The sequence below is a fragment of the Lonchura striata genome, chromosome 1, assembly GCF_050655825.1.
Source record: "Lonchura striata isolate lonStrDom1 chromosome 1, ASM5065582v1, whole genome shotgun sequence".
Classification (NCBI taxonomy): Eukaryota; Metazoa; Chordata; class Aves; order Passeriformes; family Estrildidae; genus Lonchura; species Lonchura striata.
This window is the reverse complement of record NC_140703.1, coordinates 71,246,334-71,263,987: the sequence shown is the minus strand read 5'-3', so window position 1 is coordinate 71,263,987 and position 17,654 is coordinate 71,246,334. Positions and strand designations below refer to the sequence as shown.

At 41.4% G+C, this 17,654-nt stretch overlaps 1 protein-coding gene across 8 annotated transcripts in view; it reads left to right on the top strand.

Moving 5' to 3' along the window:
- The first annotated feature begins 6,827 nt into the window (after positions 1 to 6,827).
- WASF3 (WASP family member 3) overlaps positions 6,828 to 17,654 on the top strand; it is a 65,500-nt gene continuing 54,673 nt past the window's right edge. For 7 of the 8 annotated variants that reach the window (XM_085580301.1, XM_031504457.3, XM_021542013.4 and 4 more), the window contains exon 1: positions 6,828 to 6,904. The gene's annotated coding sequence lies outside the window, so the exon portion shown is untranslated. Of the gene's footprint in view, positions 6,905 to 12,589; positions 12,610 to 17,654 lie in introns of those variants that run through there. The other variant, XM_085580280.1, reaches the window with a different exon arrangement.

Below are 17,654 nucleotides of genomic sequence, written 5' to 3'. Positions count from 1 at the left end.
ATCAATCAAAATTAATATACTCACGAATTTTAAGGAAATTCTTAACTTCAGCTCCCTTTAAAACATTGGTATAGGGAAAGGTTTGTAACATTGGTAGACATTATTTTAAGAAGCTGGAGAAGATTGTTTGGAAAGCAGTGATCAGGTAATAGTTAGTAAAGGTTCACTACTACAAATGAAAACTGTTGCCTGAGATTCCCCAGGGATGTGTCCTGAGTTTGGTAATGTTTTGTATTTACTTCAGGGTCCTGGATGATGAAGTAGAAAGTATGTTTAGCACATGTGCAGATGTCACAAAGCTGGTGGAGTAACAATCAAAGTGATCCTGACAAATGGGACAGCTGGCCAAAAAAACTAGGATGAACTTACTTCAAAGAGAAGAATGTAAGGTCTGCACTTAATCTGCAAAAATCAAGTGCATTAACACAGAATGGGAAACAGCTGACTAGGCAGCAACTTTGCTGAAAAAGATGTTGAGGTTGCAGTGACTCACAAGTGGGATATGTATCAACAGGGTCATACTATTACAGTAAAAGTAAACATGAGGCTTTGCTATTGAGAGCTGCATGTCTAGTTCTGGGCAGTGAACTTCAGTATATGTGGAGGCAGTTCAAAAGAAAGAAAGGAAAATGACCAGAGAATTAGAAAACATGTCCAATGAGGCAAGAAACAAAGCTAGGGCTTTAGTTTATTGAATCAGTGACTGGAGAGATGTGAGAAGCTTTCAAATAATCACAGGTTGTCATCTGCTCTCTGTATCTATTGTGGATATCAAGAGAAATGAATGTGCTAAAATTACATAATAGAAGAGTTATATTAGATATTAGCAAAAAGTTTTTGACAATAGAAACTAGGCAAGAATACATGGGGAAATGGTGACATTCTCTGCTTTAGATTAAATACCTTAAAATAATAAAGCAGACATCAGTCCATAATCATATCTCTCTCATTTATGCAGGTTTGGCACAGGAAGGTGGATTAAGATAACTCTTTCTGCCATTTTGGCCCTATTTTCCATGTCTCTATCACTACTCTCATGATTTAATTCTAGTGTTAACTTTTCTATCTGCAGTTAATTTACATACATTTTGGAAAGATGGTCTTAGTAAAACTCCATCTCACCTCTATGGTTTATAGACTTAATTTTCTTCTGGTGCTCTCCAATGTTTACGTCTACTTTCACACCTTAATCCTTTACATCTCAGCTTCTTCCACTCTGGGACACCAGATGCCAAGTCCACTGGGCAAACCTAACTGGTGATCCAACTGTATCTAGAAGCTGGGGACAGGGAGTTAGAGAGTGTCATCTCAGTTGTAAAATAAACTCCTTGGTCAAGCTGGATGGAGACAGTCTCTTTGGCCTTGTGTCACTTCCCTGTCACATAACAGGATATAACAGCTCACTTGTCACAGCACTCCTAAGAGGAAGCTGTGTACAATGGGCCAGGGAAAGCTCAGAAGCATTTTGTACTCACTGTTGTGCATCCTTGTACACTTGGTCATTTGATCCCTGCCATCTAAATGGCTGTTCCATTTCTAAAAATAAGCTGATACTTTGTGAGGCAGACACTCACATCAGTAATCAGGGTGCTCCCAGGACAGCTTTATTCTCATGAGGTATGTATGGTTGAAAGCGATGGATTTTATATTTTTTCTATTTTTATCCATTTTTATCCATTTTTCATTGTACTCCTCATGTTTGTTTGCTGTGTAATATTCCTCCTAACAAGTCCAGGATATGCCAGGAGCATATTTTTTATTGGCATCTACTGTGATATTTAAAATTGAATTTGAATAAAGAAAAATAATTTAAGATAACTAATCCTTTCATCACAGCTATCTCCTTCATTATTCCTCCCTCACTTTACCTCACATACTAGACTGCAGTTGATGTCTGTCCAAAGAAGTGGGATGCTGCTGGGACATTCCAAAGTTTTGAACAAGCCTGGGTTTGGCTCTGCAGTTCTGGGCATCCACGTGTCATTCAAAGTAGTTTCATATTTAAGGCAAATCACATGGGGTCACATATAAGCCAAAGCCACTTCTTGTTCAGATAGATTATCTTCACTCTGTTCCCTTGACTTTCCCAAAGTCAGAGATGGTAATGGAGTACAACACTGAGGCACTCACTCTTTTCTATGGATGAGAAGAGAGATTTCTAAGGGGCCCTAAGGGACCTAGATGATAACCTCTTGCTGAAAGTCAGTGGGAAATGGACGGATGCAATCTCTGTTGGTAAACTTTACCCTTGAGAGAGACAAGATGGACAAAGAAATCAAATGGAGTGAGGCTACCAGTAACTATTGGATATCAGGCTGGGAGCAATCCAGCATAGTTATCATGAATCTTTCAATATCCATGTCTGTTTATGGGCTTGGTAGAGTGAGAAAACAGCTAGGGACTTCCCAGAGCATTGCATAAATCCAACTGAACAATATGTTGTTATTCCTTACCCTTTTATTTTTCTCCAAGAAAACCCATTTTTACCTATATAAGAGATTTCTTTTGACATTATACCCCTGTTATGCTTGGTGGCCATAACACAAGGAGGCACAGAAGTTTAGGAAAGGACTGCTGGGTTTGCAAAAATCTATAGTGAATCCAGCCAGGAGAAAAAAAAATGAGCTCATCTTTAGAGGATGGGAAAGTGTTTGCTACAGTAGTCTTTGAAACATTTCAGACTGTCCTGTTTGCAGAAACACAACTATCCTTGTGCCCTTCCCTTCCCTTCCCTTCCCTTCCCTTCCCTTCCCTTCCCTTCCCTTCCCTTCCCTTCCCTTCCCTTCCCTTCCCTTCCCTTCCCTTCCCTTCCCTTCCCTTCCCTTCCCTTCCCTTCCCTTCCCTTCCCTTCCCTTCCCTTCCCTTCCCTTCCCTTCCCTTCCCTTCCCTTCCCTTCCCTTCCCTTCCCTTCCCTTCCCTTCCCTTCCCTTCCCTTCCCCCATATTCACCCTGGTTCCCAATTTTTAGTTTTATCCAATTAGTCCTAGCTGTGCCACAATAGATCAGCAGTGCACTACTAACTACAGTTTTCTGAATATAATTTTTTAATCTCTCAGGGAACTTGGCATCATGTCTTTCCTGTGTTTATTTTTATAATGGGAGCTTGTTCAACTGGCAGCACTGTAAAACCATTAGGAGAGGCTGTCCACTCCTGCTATAGATCACCAGTCCTTGCTTCATAGGATATCCTGATACACTGCCCTCCCAAAATGTCAGGGCCAGCAAAGAAAAACGAGTGCTCTGCATAGCAAATAGTTTTTATGACTTACAGTTAATGGACCTTACTATTAATTGGCAGAATTACAACTCCTGTTTAGTTGATGAAAGTAGCTGTCTTGAAAAGTTATTAGGCTTCCTTTTGTTCTTGCTTCCCTGCATTTTTTTTTCTCAAGATTGATTACACAGTGACTCTTTGAACTTACGTTGAATGTTTTCTTTGAGGATCTACTTGCATCTTGGTTTCATATTCTTTGTTAGTCTTTCAGTATTCCAGCAATCCAGGGATAGCAGAAGGAAAACAATAAAGAAAAAGCAAAATAATTAATAGTGTCAGGAAAGTATTCCCAAAAAATGTGAGTCATACGGTAGTATCAATAACACTGAAAGTGTGAATAGTATGAGAAATACATATGCAGCCTTATCAAGGCTAAACAGTTTTGTGATAAAGGAAAATAAACTCCATTAACAGAGATGTAGTAATTCATAGAGCACCTCTGTTGTGCAGTGTCTATATCTGCTGGCTATCCTAAATCAATTACTTCAGTCAAGACGTGGTTCCCCTTTCTCTGGGGTGCGGCTGTGGATGGAGGGAAAGCAATTTATTTCAAAAGCTGATTCAGCAACAAACTCTGCAGGGGCCCATCAATGTACCATTAATAATCAGAGATGCTGTAATGATTAGCAGTGGCATTGTAAATCATTTGCACAACACTATTTATTTCAACATTATTCATCAATTTTGTGTTTCCTGAAAGACAAAAAGGTTTTCACATATGATGAAATATACTCTCCAGCAGTAAGCAACAAGCTGTATAACAGGCTTTCAAAATATTGTTTCTTCTTACATGGTATCTTTTTTTGTGTGTGTGAAGTATTAAGGAAGATGAGGTCCTTATAAATTTGATCTAAAACCAGTGATATTATAAGTAGATATTAAGAAAATGTCATGTTCACTTCCACTAACTCATCTTGGTTTGAGTCCCCAATAACCCTCCTTTTTCATTACCCTCTGAAGTCTGGTTCTTCCTTCAAGTGAAATTAATAGATCAATCCTGGATATCTCTTGGTGTGCCTCAATCTAAACCTCTATTTACTGCATTCAGAGGGCTTTTCTGAAGCCTGATTTAACTTAAAAATAATATTGGTTCATACAAATGCTGATTCAATTATTCCTCGCATTTAATTTAACCTTTCTTTTTCTCTTAATGAAAACTCAATACCAATTTAATACAAATTGTTTGGTAGATTTGCCTTATATGCAAATTCAAAAGCAAGGTCAAAGCAGCAGTAATAAAGCTGTGCCTGAGTTCCTTTCTTACAAGATCTAGATGTTATTAGAAATGGCATTAAAAATGTCATGAATACAGAGGAGAAAAATGAAAGCTAAGAAATAATCCAGGAGACTGGGAAGCAGCCGGAACGAAATAAATGTTAATTAATGCCTTGCATCACACAGGCTACTTACTTGTATTGATGGAGCAGAAAAAAAGTACTGGTAAAGACAGGTCTGTTTGCAATTAATATTTTTAAAACCTCAAGATCCCATTTTCAACAAGAAAAAAGGACCACGGAGTGAGCACGAATGCAGCTGTATTTTAACAATAGCAAATAATTTTCCTTCTGTTTTGTTTTACAGTCTTTGAAGAGTTTCCACTTGCTGCATATGTGTTTCAGGAAAAATACTCTTTTTTTTTTTTGTATAGAGAATGAATTTTTCTGAAAACCTTGAGACTATTTTGCTCTTAGGATTTTTGTCCCACTAAGCCCTTATGCTGAGTAAAAAGCCTGCTGCTTCCTTCTTTTAGGGTTACGTTACTTAAAGACTTCTTTTCTGTTTACTTTGCTAGCGATCATAAAACTGTCACCATCAGCAGTTCAAAGCTGTCTTGCTACTTTTTGCTGTGTAACCTGGAGTGATTACAGCACTGGTTCTCAGCTGTTGCTTCTTACCATGACTGACACAAGTACCTCAAATACAAATAATTTTTACTGATAATTTTAGGAATACAGGGCGTTTTTTTTTTTTTTTTTTTTTTTGTTGTTGTTGTTGTTGGGGTTTTTTTTTTTGTGAAAAGGAGGTGCTTGGGAGCCTGCAACTTTGCTGTAAGGCAAGATGTGCGTAACTGAAGTGGTTCAACTGGGTTGAGTTCAGTAAACTTTTGGTTGCCAATTGACTGGAGATGGTGTTTTAAAAACTCTACTTTCAGCTGTGATTATTTTTATTGACTAAATAGTATTTATTCAAGATGACTCCAGAGAGACTGGCTGCCCCTTCAGCTTTCCACAGCCTGAGACACCACTGCCCCACCACTCCTCGGGGTCCAAGTGTCCGCAGCAGAGCAGCCCGAGCCCCCATGGATGAGGGCAAGCTGCTGAGCTGGTTAGATCGACTGCTGCCCATCATCGCGGTGGGTCCTGCCTGCTCCTCTTCTGTAGAGCATGATTCCATGATCACGGGGGTGTCCCTGACCTCTTTGTCCCATATAAAGGCCAAGCAGACACTCTATCGATCTGGGCAGCCTGCTGAACGGGACAGAGCAGCTGGTCGTCACCTTCACGAGCTCGCTGTTTTTGGGTGTCCTGTGTTAGTAGTCATCAGTTATTGAAGCCCCCCGGGCCATTAAAATAAATTTAGCAGTTGTTCTAGCCACCTGCCCCTCCAAAATCTGATTCACATGATACACTCCCACGTCCGCTTTTCCTGAAGGCTTTACGGCGCGCATCACCAGCCCCCGCTGCAGGGATAACCACAAAGGCCGGCGGCTCAGGCGAAGCTGGAGGGGCGCATCGCTGGGGCTCGCTCAGCAGCTGCAGCCCTCGCAATGCACCTGCCCAGCGGCGAGCGAGCCCGCCGGGATAAACATGGGGCTCTTGGGGGCCCGGATGCCCAGGAGCTGGATTCAGCAGGAACTGGGTCGCAAGGGCTAGAAAAGGGCAGCGGGGGTGGGTGTGTTTGTGGCAGTCGGGAATGGGGGCAGAAGCGCCGCAGAGGTCTCTTGCGGGCGGAAAGGGGACCGGGGCGGCGGGTGGGTGACTGCAGCGACCCCGCGGGCATCGTGGGGGAGGCGCCAGATGGTCTCGGGGACTGCTAGGGACCGGGCACCGCCGTCCCGCCGCCGGGCGGGGAAGGGGCGGCTCGGGCACCGGGGGAAGGGGCGGCTCGGGCACCGGGGGAAGGGGCGGCTGCTCCCGAGAGGCACGTGGGCCTGGGCGGCCGTCGGGAGCCCGGGGCAGCCGCCGCACCCTGGGCGCTTGCCGACCTCACGGGGCCAGGCGGGACCCAGGCAGGGGCGGGCAGGGGTCGAAGCGGCGGATATGGGCCCGCCGGCCGGGGGAGAAATGAAAGGCTGAAGGCTGAAGGGAGGGATGGATGAAGGAATGAAGGACGGAGGGAGGAGGGACGGGATCGCCATCCCCCGCGGCCGGCCGCTCGGCAGCCCCAGGTAGGGGCCGCTGATTGACAGCTGACACCGCCCCCCCGGCGCTCTCATTGGTCGCTGCCCACGCCGATCAGCGCTCGGCGCCGCCGCGGCCGGCTTCCCATTGGCGGGCTCCGCCCCGCCCCTCGGCAGGAGCCATAAGAGCGGTGAGGGGCGGGGCCCGCGGCCGAGGGGGCGGGGCGGCGGCGGCTTAGCCCGCGAAGGCGGCGGCGGCCGGAGCGGGATGGGACGGAACGCGGCGCCAGGTGGGTGCGGGGCTCCGCTCCAGCCCCCCGCAACTACCGTGCAGGGAGGGCAGGAGGGCGGGCGGCGGCGCTTAGAGGGTCCTTTCCCCGCCTGCGAGGAGCGCGGAGGGGGAGCAGCTGTTTTCAGCGGGCTTCAGCCGGCGGGGATAATCCCGGCGCTGCCCTGCGGGAGCCCCTTTCTCCTCCCGGCCGCGGCGGGGGCGCCGGTGGGTGGCTCCGGAGCCGCTGGCTGTGCTCCGCCGGCCCGGGCTGAGCTGCCCGTCCTCGGGCCCTCCCGCCTCAGCTTTGTTCCGAGTCCTCCCGCCGGGCTCGGCCCTTCGCCGGTCCTCGGAGCGGTCCCTTTCCCCCCGCGCTCTCGGGGGGAGGCTTCGGAGCGTGGGGTCGGGACGGGCCCCGCACTGTTCCCGGTGCTGTGCGCAGCGCTCCGTTCGGGCGGCGGGAGCACGGCGCCCGTTCCCGGAGCCGCCCGCCCGCGGACTCGTTGCCCGCTCGTGTTCGCCCCCCGAGAGCGGCCCCCGCGCCGGGGCACCGCCGAGGCTTTCTGCTGTCCAGCGCTCTTAAAGTACTTAAGAAATAATCGTCTTTGGCTTCGAAGGGCGCTGGGAGTCCTTGACAGCTCGGGAACTTTTAAACCCTTCCCCGCCCCGCCACGTTTGGGGTTTTTTTAAATGTTTTTTTTTCTACTTGTCTCTTAAGTAAATGTATCCCTGAGAGGAAGCCTGGCGTCTGAGTGAGTGCAGGCGTGTGAAGACAGGGATTTATCTCAACTGCTCAATGTCTAACACTGACCTAAAAGCAGTTAAGAAATGCTTTGTTTATTCTCTTTCTGATACAGTTCAGTAATCGCTGCAGATAACAGGAGAAGGGCTGATAGTTTTAGGCTGAGCAGTAATCTGTGACGTGGGGCCAGTACTTCAGTGATGGGTTATTGGATACAGTTGTGAGATTCCTTGATAGAAAACGCTTCAAAGGATAAATGGTGTAGTGTGTGTGCTGTTTGTGCAGGACTAAGAAAAAGCTGTAATTCTTTGTGCCTCTTTTGTAAACTGCAGCTAATAAGGGGATGGTATTCCAATCAGAAAAAGATGGGGGCGTATTATGAAAGCAGCCAGGAACTTCAAGTAACTTTAAATCTGGGGATGAGGAGGTTGCAAGACTGGCCTTCTTTTTAAAACTTCAAATAGGGAATCAAGAAACATTTAGAGAAGACAGACTGTTGTTTTGACTTTGGCTGATACAGTTTTTTCCATAAACTAATAGTGAATGTACTTGGAGAGGAATGAAGTAATGGAATAAGGTTGCAGTTCTTATCCTCCTGTAGGCTGTCCCACACTACAGTGCTCTGTAGTTCAGATGCAAAGTTATGTGGTCTCTAATACATGGAGGTTGACATGTTACAAAATAATTATGCTCCACTAGTGCTCAAGCTGGAAATCTGTGAAAGTTCTGGTTACACTGCTTGCAAATTTCAGTGATTAAAGATTAAACCCTGTGTTTAAGCCGTGGAACTGAGCTTTGTCAGTTTTTATGCTACAGCTTTTTGCCTTTTAATTTCTCATCAGAAAAAAAAATGCTAAGATAGGACAGTTAACTGCCCACGGGCCCCAAGTCATTCTTAGTAAGAATTAGGATGTTTTATCTGTAGCTATTCATTTGAGACTAGGACCATATTATGTTTCCCTTAAGTGATGTGGAAACTTGATTTGTTTCCAGCTGAATTCTGGGGATGAGTTGTGCAAAGCAAACTTTTTCTATCCCTTGCTGGAAGATTAGTTTTGTGTTTATATAGCTAGCGGCAGTATGAATGGAGTTATTAGGCAGTGAACACAGAGATTTTGTTGTACATGAAATAATGTATAATTGAGCCAGCCCTCTTTTCGTTTTCCATGGCTATTTTCCTCAAATAAAGAGAAAATAGAAAACATTATTATTATCAGATACTGAAACAATAGTCTTGATTATACTCAATGGTTACAGAAATTGAATAGGCTTTGTTAATCTTCCTATTTGTCCATGGAAGTATTAAAATTACTTTACAGAAATAGAATTGCTTGTGCTTTAAAAAATTATTTTCATAGCAGGAATAAATTACTGTGGCTTCACATTTGATTTATATGGTATAAAACATGTGACATTTCATAGTTAAAACAGCATAAACCTGTTTTGTTTTCCAGTATATGCTTATCTGTAAAACATGCTTCAAGGGATCATGATTTTAAGAGTAGCAATATAAACTACTTGTACATCAGCTACTCTTTAGTGTCCCTACTTTAGCTCAGGTTTATTTACTTCGTAGAAGGTACATGCCATTTACTTTCCTGAAACAAGAATAACACTGTCTGTGGGCAGTATTGCTGTATGGAGGAAAGAGAAAGAAAAGCCATCATCTGACAGATGATAGTGTTTTGAAGTGCCTTATACAGTGATGAGAAGAACTGGGTTTCTGAAGAGCTAACCAAACGCGAGCAGATACTTTGGTGAAGCACTCCAGAGGAGCTGATGGTGGTTCAATGTTTCCATCACTGTATCAGTGTCACTTGGATGTGAATTAGCTTTCATGAATTTGCAGGTCTTTGTTTTCTTATTAAACTTCCTGCATGAACAGTCACATAACAAAGTACTCTTCGTTCTTTTGAGCAGTCTCAGAGCTCTGTCTTCTAGAGTTCTCTTGACTGCTTTGTGTGAGGAAGGAGCAAAAAATACTGCTGCAGGTAATTTGATTCTGTTCTTGCAGGCCTGTCTTTAGCTGATGTGTACTTATTGTTGTCTTGTAACTGCACTGAAGTCTAATACAGGTTGTATAACACAACTCTTCTTGGACTTTTCAGTTCAAATGAGATGTGTTATTACTTCCTGGTTCATGTGTGTCTCCAGTTAAAATTATTAGACAAGTTGTGGTCATTACCTTTAACTTGTTTTTTATTTTTGCTTGCATAGGATCCTGAGCCACAAGCAGTATATCACATGAATTGCATTACTGGTATAAGTTACTCACCAGGCAGTGCATGCCCAGTGGGTTATGATACTAGGTTTTGTTAATTACCTCAATAGCAGAATACATTAGTATACAGTCCTGATGAGGAGCAATTGGTTTTGTCAGGCTAATTTCTTAGTTCTCTAATCTTAATGGCATGTAGTATATGGAGATCATTGATAGGATCAGATTACAAATGTCTTCCAGTGCAGGATATAACTGTACTTTGCCTTTGGAAGCTTCCCTGTACAAGCAATGTGATGAGTTGCAGGCTGTCACTGTTTATTCTCTTGAAAGGTAGAGGGTGACTGTTAACTTCTCTGTATGGAAGGCTCATGTACAGAATACCTGTAATCTAAGAAAAATTAGTGTATTGACCGAGAATTAAATTGAAGCATCTTGACCCTTAGCTCTTTTGCAGAACTGCCATAGCACTTATGTTCTCTCCTTAGAACTTAGTCTGCCTTTAGGGGTAATAATGATAATAACCTCAAGTTACACCAGAATTATTTGTTATATTTTAACCAAATGTTTTCCTTCACATTTAACTATTATTTAGATCTAAGAAAACCTTTGATAAAAGCTGTTGAAATGTTGCATTGGGTTGTTTTCTTAACTAGTAAAGCACAGGTGTTTTTCACCTCTGTTTTGAAAATTCAAATAACTGAAATATTTTTAGCTATTGATGGATGGAATTTGTTCTGCCACAAGAAGAATCAAAATGCTTTGGAAGAAATTAAGAAATTTGTACAAACAGCTGGAGATCAAAATGGCAGCCTTTGTGCTGATTTAATCTGCAAACTTGGAGCTTATCTTTGATTTCTTCATTTTTGGCAGGTGAGGTAGCTGGAGAATTATTTTGAAGCCTTCTAAGTATGGTAAATATTTGTTGGTTTGCTAAGGATTGTTAAGGATTTATAGGTGTCTGGAATTTCAACATGTTGTAAATTAGTTTTTCCTTTCACATACTGAAATGTTCTGCTATTGAACTGGTGGCGTTTTCTGCCTCTAGAGATGAGCCAGAATGTATGGGGATTTTTTTTTTTTTGTGGACCTCTCAATTCAGTAGAATTTTAGTTACTCCTTCAAGATTCTTGGAGCCCCTTCCTATCTAAGAAATATAATCTCTTTATTCTAACAGAGTTTTGATAGCCAAATTCAGTGATAGGCAACAGTGTGCTTTTACTGAGTGTAAAGCATAATGTGCTTCATTTATTAAATATATTGGTTTTGAGTATTCATTATCCTCGTGCCACTTGCATGCTTCAACTGATTTACTCTTACGTTTTCAAGTATATGTTTTAGAAGCAGAAAAAATTACTGTTATTCAGTACTTCAGCTGATGGGTCCCAGGTTTCTTGGGCATAATTCACAGTGGCAAACTACTTTGCTTGTGTATGTAATGGATGATTCATGATACATCAAAACATGTTAACAGTATCCACTGAACGTTGGAATTGATCTCTTGAGGTTGGTTTTGAAATCCCACAGTTGAAAAGGTCAGTATCGAGTGATGCCGAAGAAAACCATTTATCTGCTATGGTCTTGGTGCTGTCCTAACAGATCAACAGGCAGCTGTGGGGACTAATGTGCTAGAAGACAAGGCCTGCAGAGCTTGTTTTATTTTGGAACTTCAAACAGCCTTTGGAAACACTTCTTTGAGAAGTTCTTCTGCTTCATTACATGTGAATGGATAAATGAAGTTTGAACTTGTGAATTAGAAGGGGGGCTTTAGTGGCAATGTGGCTTTTTAGTTTGTTTCTCTGTAGCAGTTAGGTCTTGCTGATGAGTTTTCTATAGAATGTTGAAATCTCTGGAACTTATATCAGCACAGATTTACTGCAGAGTTATTTCCTGGGAAAGTAGTGTTTTTCTTTATGAAGCTTGGCTGGTGCTTTGAATGCTTAAACAGCTGCAAGCATGGACAAGAATACATCACTTGAAATGAAGCTTTTGATTTCATGCTGAATTTGAAGACACTCTTGTATCAATGTTTTTTGCACACAGAATATTGAAGTTTTTTCTCATCTCTGCATGCCAATTTGAGCTGGAATGGAGCTGCAGGTAAATCTGAAGTCATATTTAAAGAGGACATCTTGGTACAGATATACAAGTGCTTTGGTTACAGTGTCAGGTTATTTAACTGAATAGTAGGAGAAGGGTATTTGCATTGCTAGACAAGCAGATGTGCAAGCCATGTGCTTTCTATCCATTCTTTTGGCAGAAGGAACCAGGAACTAGCATTTCAGCAGCTTCTTTTTTTCTTTTCCCTAGATGGAGGAGATCTTGTCTCCTCCTGCTCAGCCAGCTTGCTTTTCTTGATGCTTTCCCTTCAAATCCTACATGTCTTGTACGTGTTCACTGTAGCACTCACTTGTATGTTTATAACTAATAGAGAGTTGTGAAGCTTGGGCATGGTAAGCGGGATATACCTGAAGGTTGAAGGGAGGAGGTGCAAATGCCTTCCAGAGGAGTGCCTGAGAACACACTGAGGTATAATCTTTCAGCCCTCACATGAAGTGTAGCTATTATAACATTTGCCTCTGTCATCAAGCACTGCTCATGCTCTTGCAGACTATGATGAAATTTCAGGTATCCTTTGATTCAGGGTGGGTTTACACAAGCACATAGTGAACATTAGGAGCTACACCTAGTTATAGCTCAAGCTATTCATGCTGTAAAGACAGACCTTCATGTCTAGTTGCTGAATTTCTGTACTGGATTTGCACTGGTAAGGACAAGTGAAGCTTCCATGTTGGTGTACTAAGAAGTGGTTAAGGTCTTAATGTTAAGGATTCTTAATCATCCCAAAATAGCTGCATCTGAAATACTAATGTAGCACCATTGGGATTCTGATATTTTTTCTAGAGTAGTTGCCATCTCACCAGAGAAGTTGTGTGCTTTGTGAGGTGTTGTTCTGGTTGCTGTACTGACAATTCTGAGGGCTTTGAAGCTGGTGTGGACCTGCAGCTTGCTGTCACGCTTGGTCACACAGCTGGCTGAAGCACTGTCTGACTAAGTTGGCTTGATGCTGGAGCAGGTTTAGCAGTCTTCAGTAATTCCTGTATCTTGGATGGTGATGGCAAGGTTCTGTTCAATGTGATTTAGAACTCTGCTTGCAAAAATTGGGGAGAGACAGGTAATACTCCACAGCTGGGGAGAATTTCAGAATTTCTATTGTCTTAGCTGCTTGGAATGGATTAAATATTTTATGTTATTTAGTAAATTGGTCCAGTTACTATTTCTGTGCATTACTAATGAAGGACAGAGTCAAATATTGTAGCAGACTGAACCCTCATCTTAAACCTCTGGCTTTCTGAGATGTACAGAAATAAATCTTATATAATATGTACTCCAATCTGTATGTTAGCCATTTTTTCTCTTAATCTGAAACTATTGAGGCAGCAGTGAAATAACTACCTTTAGTGGGTATGTAGTATGTTTTACTGCTGCCTGTGACAATGACTGCTGAAACCCCAAATTCATTGCCTTCTCCCCCTGTTCCATGCTTTAAAATGAAGCTGTTAAATGTTTTGTGTGCCACTTCATCTGCATTTTCTGTTCCTCTTGCTGCAAACTCTCGCTCATGCATTTTTTCTGAAATCTTTTACTTCCCTTTGAAACTCACTTATATATCCTAGTATTCCCTGTAAAAAAGACAAACATTATGATGAACTTCTGCTTTGTGTGATTTCTAGATGCCTTATTTTTAGAGAATGAAATACTTGGAGATGTAAAAAAAACCAAACCCCAACAAAAACCATGAAAACCCTTCCCAGTTGCCACGTGCATCCCTGAAAAAATTTAAAATGGAGGGAAGTAGATGGAAGACATGAAGTGTAAATCCTTGCCAAATATAAAGCCTTCTTCCCTTAGCTGAGTGAACTGCTTACTATCAGATTTCTTTAAGCCACAGAATGTTGGTTTTGGCAGGAACATCAGAAAGAGTTTTCTTTCTTTTAAACAGTTGTTGTTTGGAAAACAAGCATATGTTTGGCATCATCATAGGCTTCTAAAAGAGGAAAAAGTGATTTTATTTTCAAAACATATAGTAGAACTGTATTTTCACCAGAATCAAATGTTAAATGCTTCTGGAAGCTTAAATATAATAGTGTGTCCATACAGTTGATTGTCAAGGTTGAAACAACAAGCACAGCTAGCCTCAAAGCTGCTAAATGCTAATCCAAGATTGGCAAGTGTTTTTCTCAGCCAAGTGAGCTGAGGAAGTTAGAGAAGCACATAGGCAGCCTGTAATAATCAAGTTTTTTAAAGCAAACTTAAATGTTAAGATAAAAAATGTAGCCTTATTTTATACTTTGGTAATGGTGATGTTAACTGAAAGACCTGTGACTAAATCTGTAGTTCATGTATCCCCGCTACTATTCATCTTGGTGGAATTACTGCTGTTAATGGTTTTGAATACAAAGCATTATAAAGTATACTGAATTCGGTTTTGTGAACCTAAGATGACAGTCTAAATAGTGAACAGCTTTGATTTGTTGGTCAAAGATAACTGCCTTCATGCCTCATCACAGAACAATAAACGCAGCATAGAGCAGTCCGGGTTACTCAAAGAAGTTTGTCTAGGTTCATTCAGTTATAGGGATAGGCTGAGAAAGGAGCAAAACTACTTGCTTTAGCACTGGGTGGGAAACATCAGGGAGATTGAACTGTGAGGGCGAGAAGTATGGGTGTTGAATCTAGAGGAATAAAACTAGTGAATTTAATTGAGGGTTACTGAGAGTTGTTATAATCTCTTTAAGATGTTTAACCTGGTATTTTAGAGCTAAAATATGGAGGAAACCTTCAAACAAAAACTTGTCTGAAATATGAAGCTTGAAGGACAAGTGTTCTTTTGTCAGAAGTGTATTTTTGAGGCTTCTAAATCCACTTTGAACAAAGTACTAAAATAAATGTAACTGTAGGAAGATAAGACTGTAGAAATAATTGAATTCCACTGTGGATTAGTTAATTTGCATTGTATTAGTAGTGTTCTCTGAAATATGCCTTCCGTAATTTTTTTTGCTCATTTCTGCAGGTGTATGATGAAGTATTCATCCTCTTTTCTTGTTCAAAGCATGTAGGACTTGATTTAAATCAGATTCTTATTGGGTGTTAAAAGAATAACAAACTTGGCCAAAGTGGGAACCTTAAGCAGTATGTTTTATTGTAGACTTGAAACAACTTTTGGTGATTCTGCATATAAGAGAACATGACCTGTGGAACAGCTGGCTCATAAGAAGCAGTTTTGTTGCAGAACAGACTTATTTACATGTTAACTTGGTAATAGGCTACTCCTCAAGGGCAAAATATCTCTGTACTGTTGTTATATTTGAAAATGAGGTAGTTGTGAAAACACAGGATCTTGAAAGTGTTGGGGGCACTTACCTCTTTTAAAAATAGTGTGATTCCCATGGTAATCTGCAGCAAGGTTTTCTAAAATAACAAAGCCTGTATTCATCTGCACTGTACAGAAGGAATATTATTTGCGATCAGATGATAGTTTTAAGTGGTACTTCATGAAGGAGGCTCTGAAACAAAACAACAAACCCCAAACATCAACCAAAACCCCCAAACAAACAAGGTTCCTTGTCGTCTTGGCTGATCTTAGTTCATTGTACTTGATGCAGAATTTGCCAGAGGTTTCACAACCTGTAATAATATAAATGGTCAGCTCAAATGATTGTGGTGCTTACACCTCCTGAGCATTTGTTGGTCATAGAAGTCACGTCTGAAGAGCTACATGAGCATTTCAAACTGAGGTCAGGTGTGGTAGAAGAGTAAAGGCATCAAATTCTGCATCTGGTGTGGCTTTACTCGCAACCTTCCACCCATCTGCAGTGCATGTGCTGGTGCTCTTTGAACAAAAGCTTAATCCACTGCGTATCAGTAGTTTTAATTGAGCCTCCCCGTTTGGTTGTATTTTATTCCTCTACTGCTCTTTTGCCAGCACCAAGCGGTTGTTAAGTAGAGGGAAAGAGGAAGCCACGTGTCACAGCTCTGGCCCTGCCCTCTGGCAAGTAGAGTTGTTACTCTTCAAAGCATTGTGTGGTTTCTGCTTTTTTTATATGGAGCTGGAAAAAGGTGGATTTGAAGCTGTGCTGGGTGTTCTCTCCCCATCCCAGAATGAAGTGGTCAGTAATATCCAGAATATTGTTGCTTACATTCTGAATGTAAGCCACACATTTCTCTGGAGCTGTCAGCTGCTGCCTGGGCAGCCATGGCATTGCCCTGGGATATGGCAGGCCTTCTTTCCTCTGCCTCCACTCCTGCCTACATAGGGTTAAACAAAATAGCTGCTTTTCAAATTAAAAAAAGTTCTTGCATGTTTATTGGCAGCCTATGTATTTCAGCAACCAGTTGCCACATTAAATGTTTATTTTTTTTCCCAAAAGTCAAGATATTTTGGGTCCTACATGATGCAAATCTGCATTTAATTATTGGAAATCTAAATTACTTATAGATTTCAAAATGTTAATAGAGGAAGGCAAAATTGAAATTGATATTTTCTGGTTGTTGGAAGACTGAGGAAGGGATGCATACAAGAAACCAATCCAGAACAGGATAATTTACCTGCATCACATTATTATGGAGATATCTGAGATGTATATATTGTATGTATTAAGTAATTTAGGTTTTCTTTATGGTCACATCATATCTTAGTTATTGTTTCTAAATCTGTTAATGTAAATTACTTTGTAAGATTCTATGTTTGTGGCAGCTGACTGCCTCTTCTTCCTCACCCCCAGCAGAAAATACTACATGTGGCTGTGAACATCATAGTGAAGTAATCTGAAGGATAAGATTTATTGAATTTATGGGAATATGTAGTGGGAACAGGTAAAATTAGTCTCTTTAGTTAGTATCAACTGTGTGGTGTTGAATCGGATGGTAAGGCAGTAGATGACCTGGATGGGTTATGTGATTAGGATAATGAAGTCAATATTTTTCATTACCCATATTAAAAAAGTATTTTAAAATTCCTTTTTATGAAAACAGGTCTTAATTAAAACCATAAAAATCCCATGGTATCAGCAGGCATACTTGTTTTGAGCCACTTCAGCCATCTTTTCAAAAGAAAAAGTGGACTTTATTTCACATACTTTTGGATTTCTGGTGATTTGTTTGATCTTCCTAAACTGCTAAGCTCCTCTACATTGAGTGAGATTTGAGGTCACAGATCCATGCAAAACTGCTTTAGTTTAACTGGCTTGTAAATAAAAATGTTTATAACAAAAAAGACCCAAAAGAAACAAACAAAACTGTCTGTTGCATCCGGCCCTTTAAAAACAGGAGGAGGGAGGGAAAAAACCCTAGAGAAATTGGGATAGACCTGAACCATGTAGCTAATGCTAAAGTATGCCAGTTTCTTTCAAGAGCAGCTTTTTAGCTGGGATGAAATAAGGAATAATTCAATACATAAGTTTCACCTGTTAAAATGCTTTAATTTCTGTCCTTCCCTTCTCACTCACCTTATTTCTTTACATAATAATGTCCTTGATTGAACCCTATAGGTCAGCTGTAAGGAGTCATTAACTGTTGAATTGCATTGAGTTTTAATTTTATAAGTTGTGACTCTTTAATGATTAATCTGTGATACCTCTGTCTGTTTGAAAACAATTTATATGGTTTTTGAAACTTCAAAATTGAGGGAAAACCCCACACTTTTTACAAATACCTTCCTAGAGATAAAACATACTGGTTCTATGTATACTTGTAGGTACACAAGGCTTTATAAAGGAAATAACTATAGCATTGGCCACATGCATCCCTAAC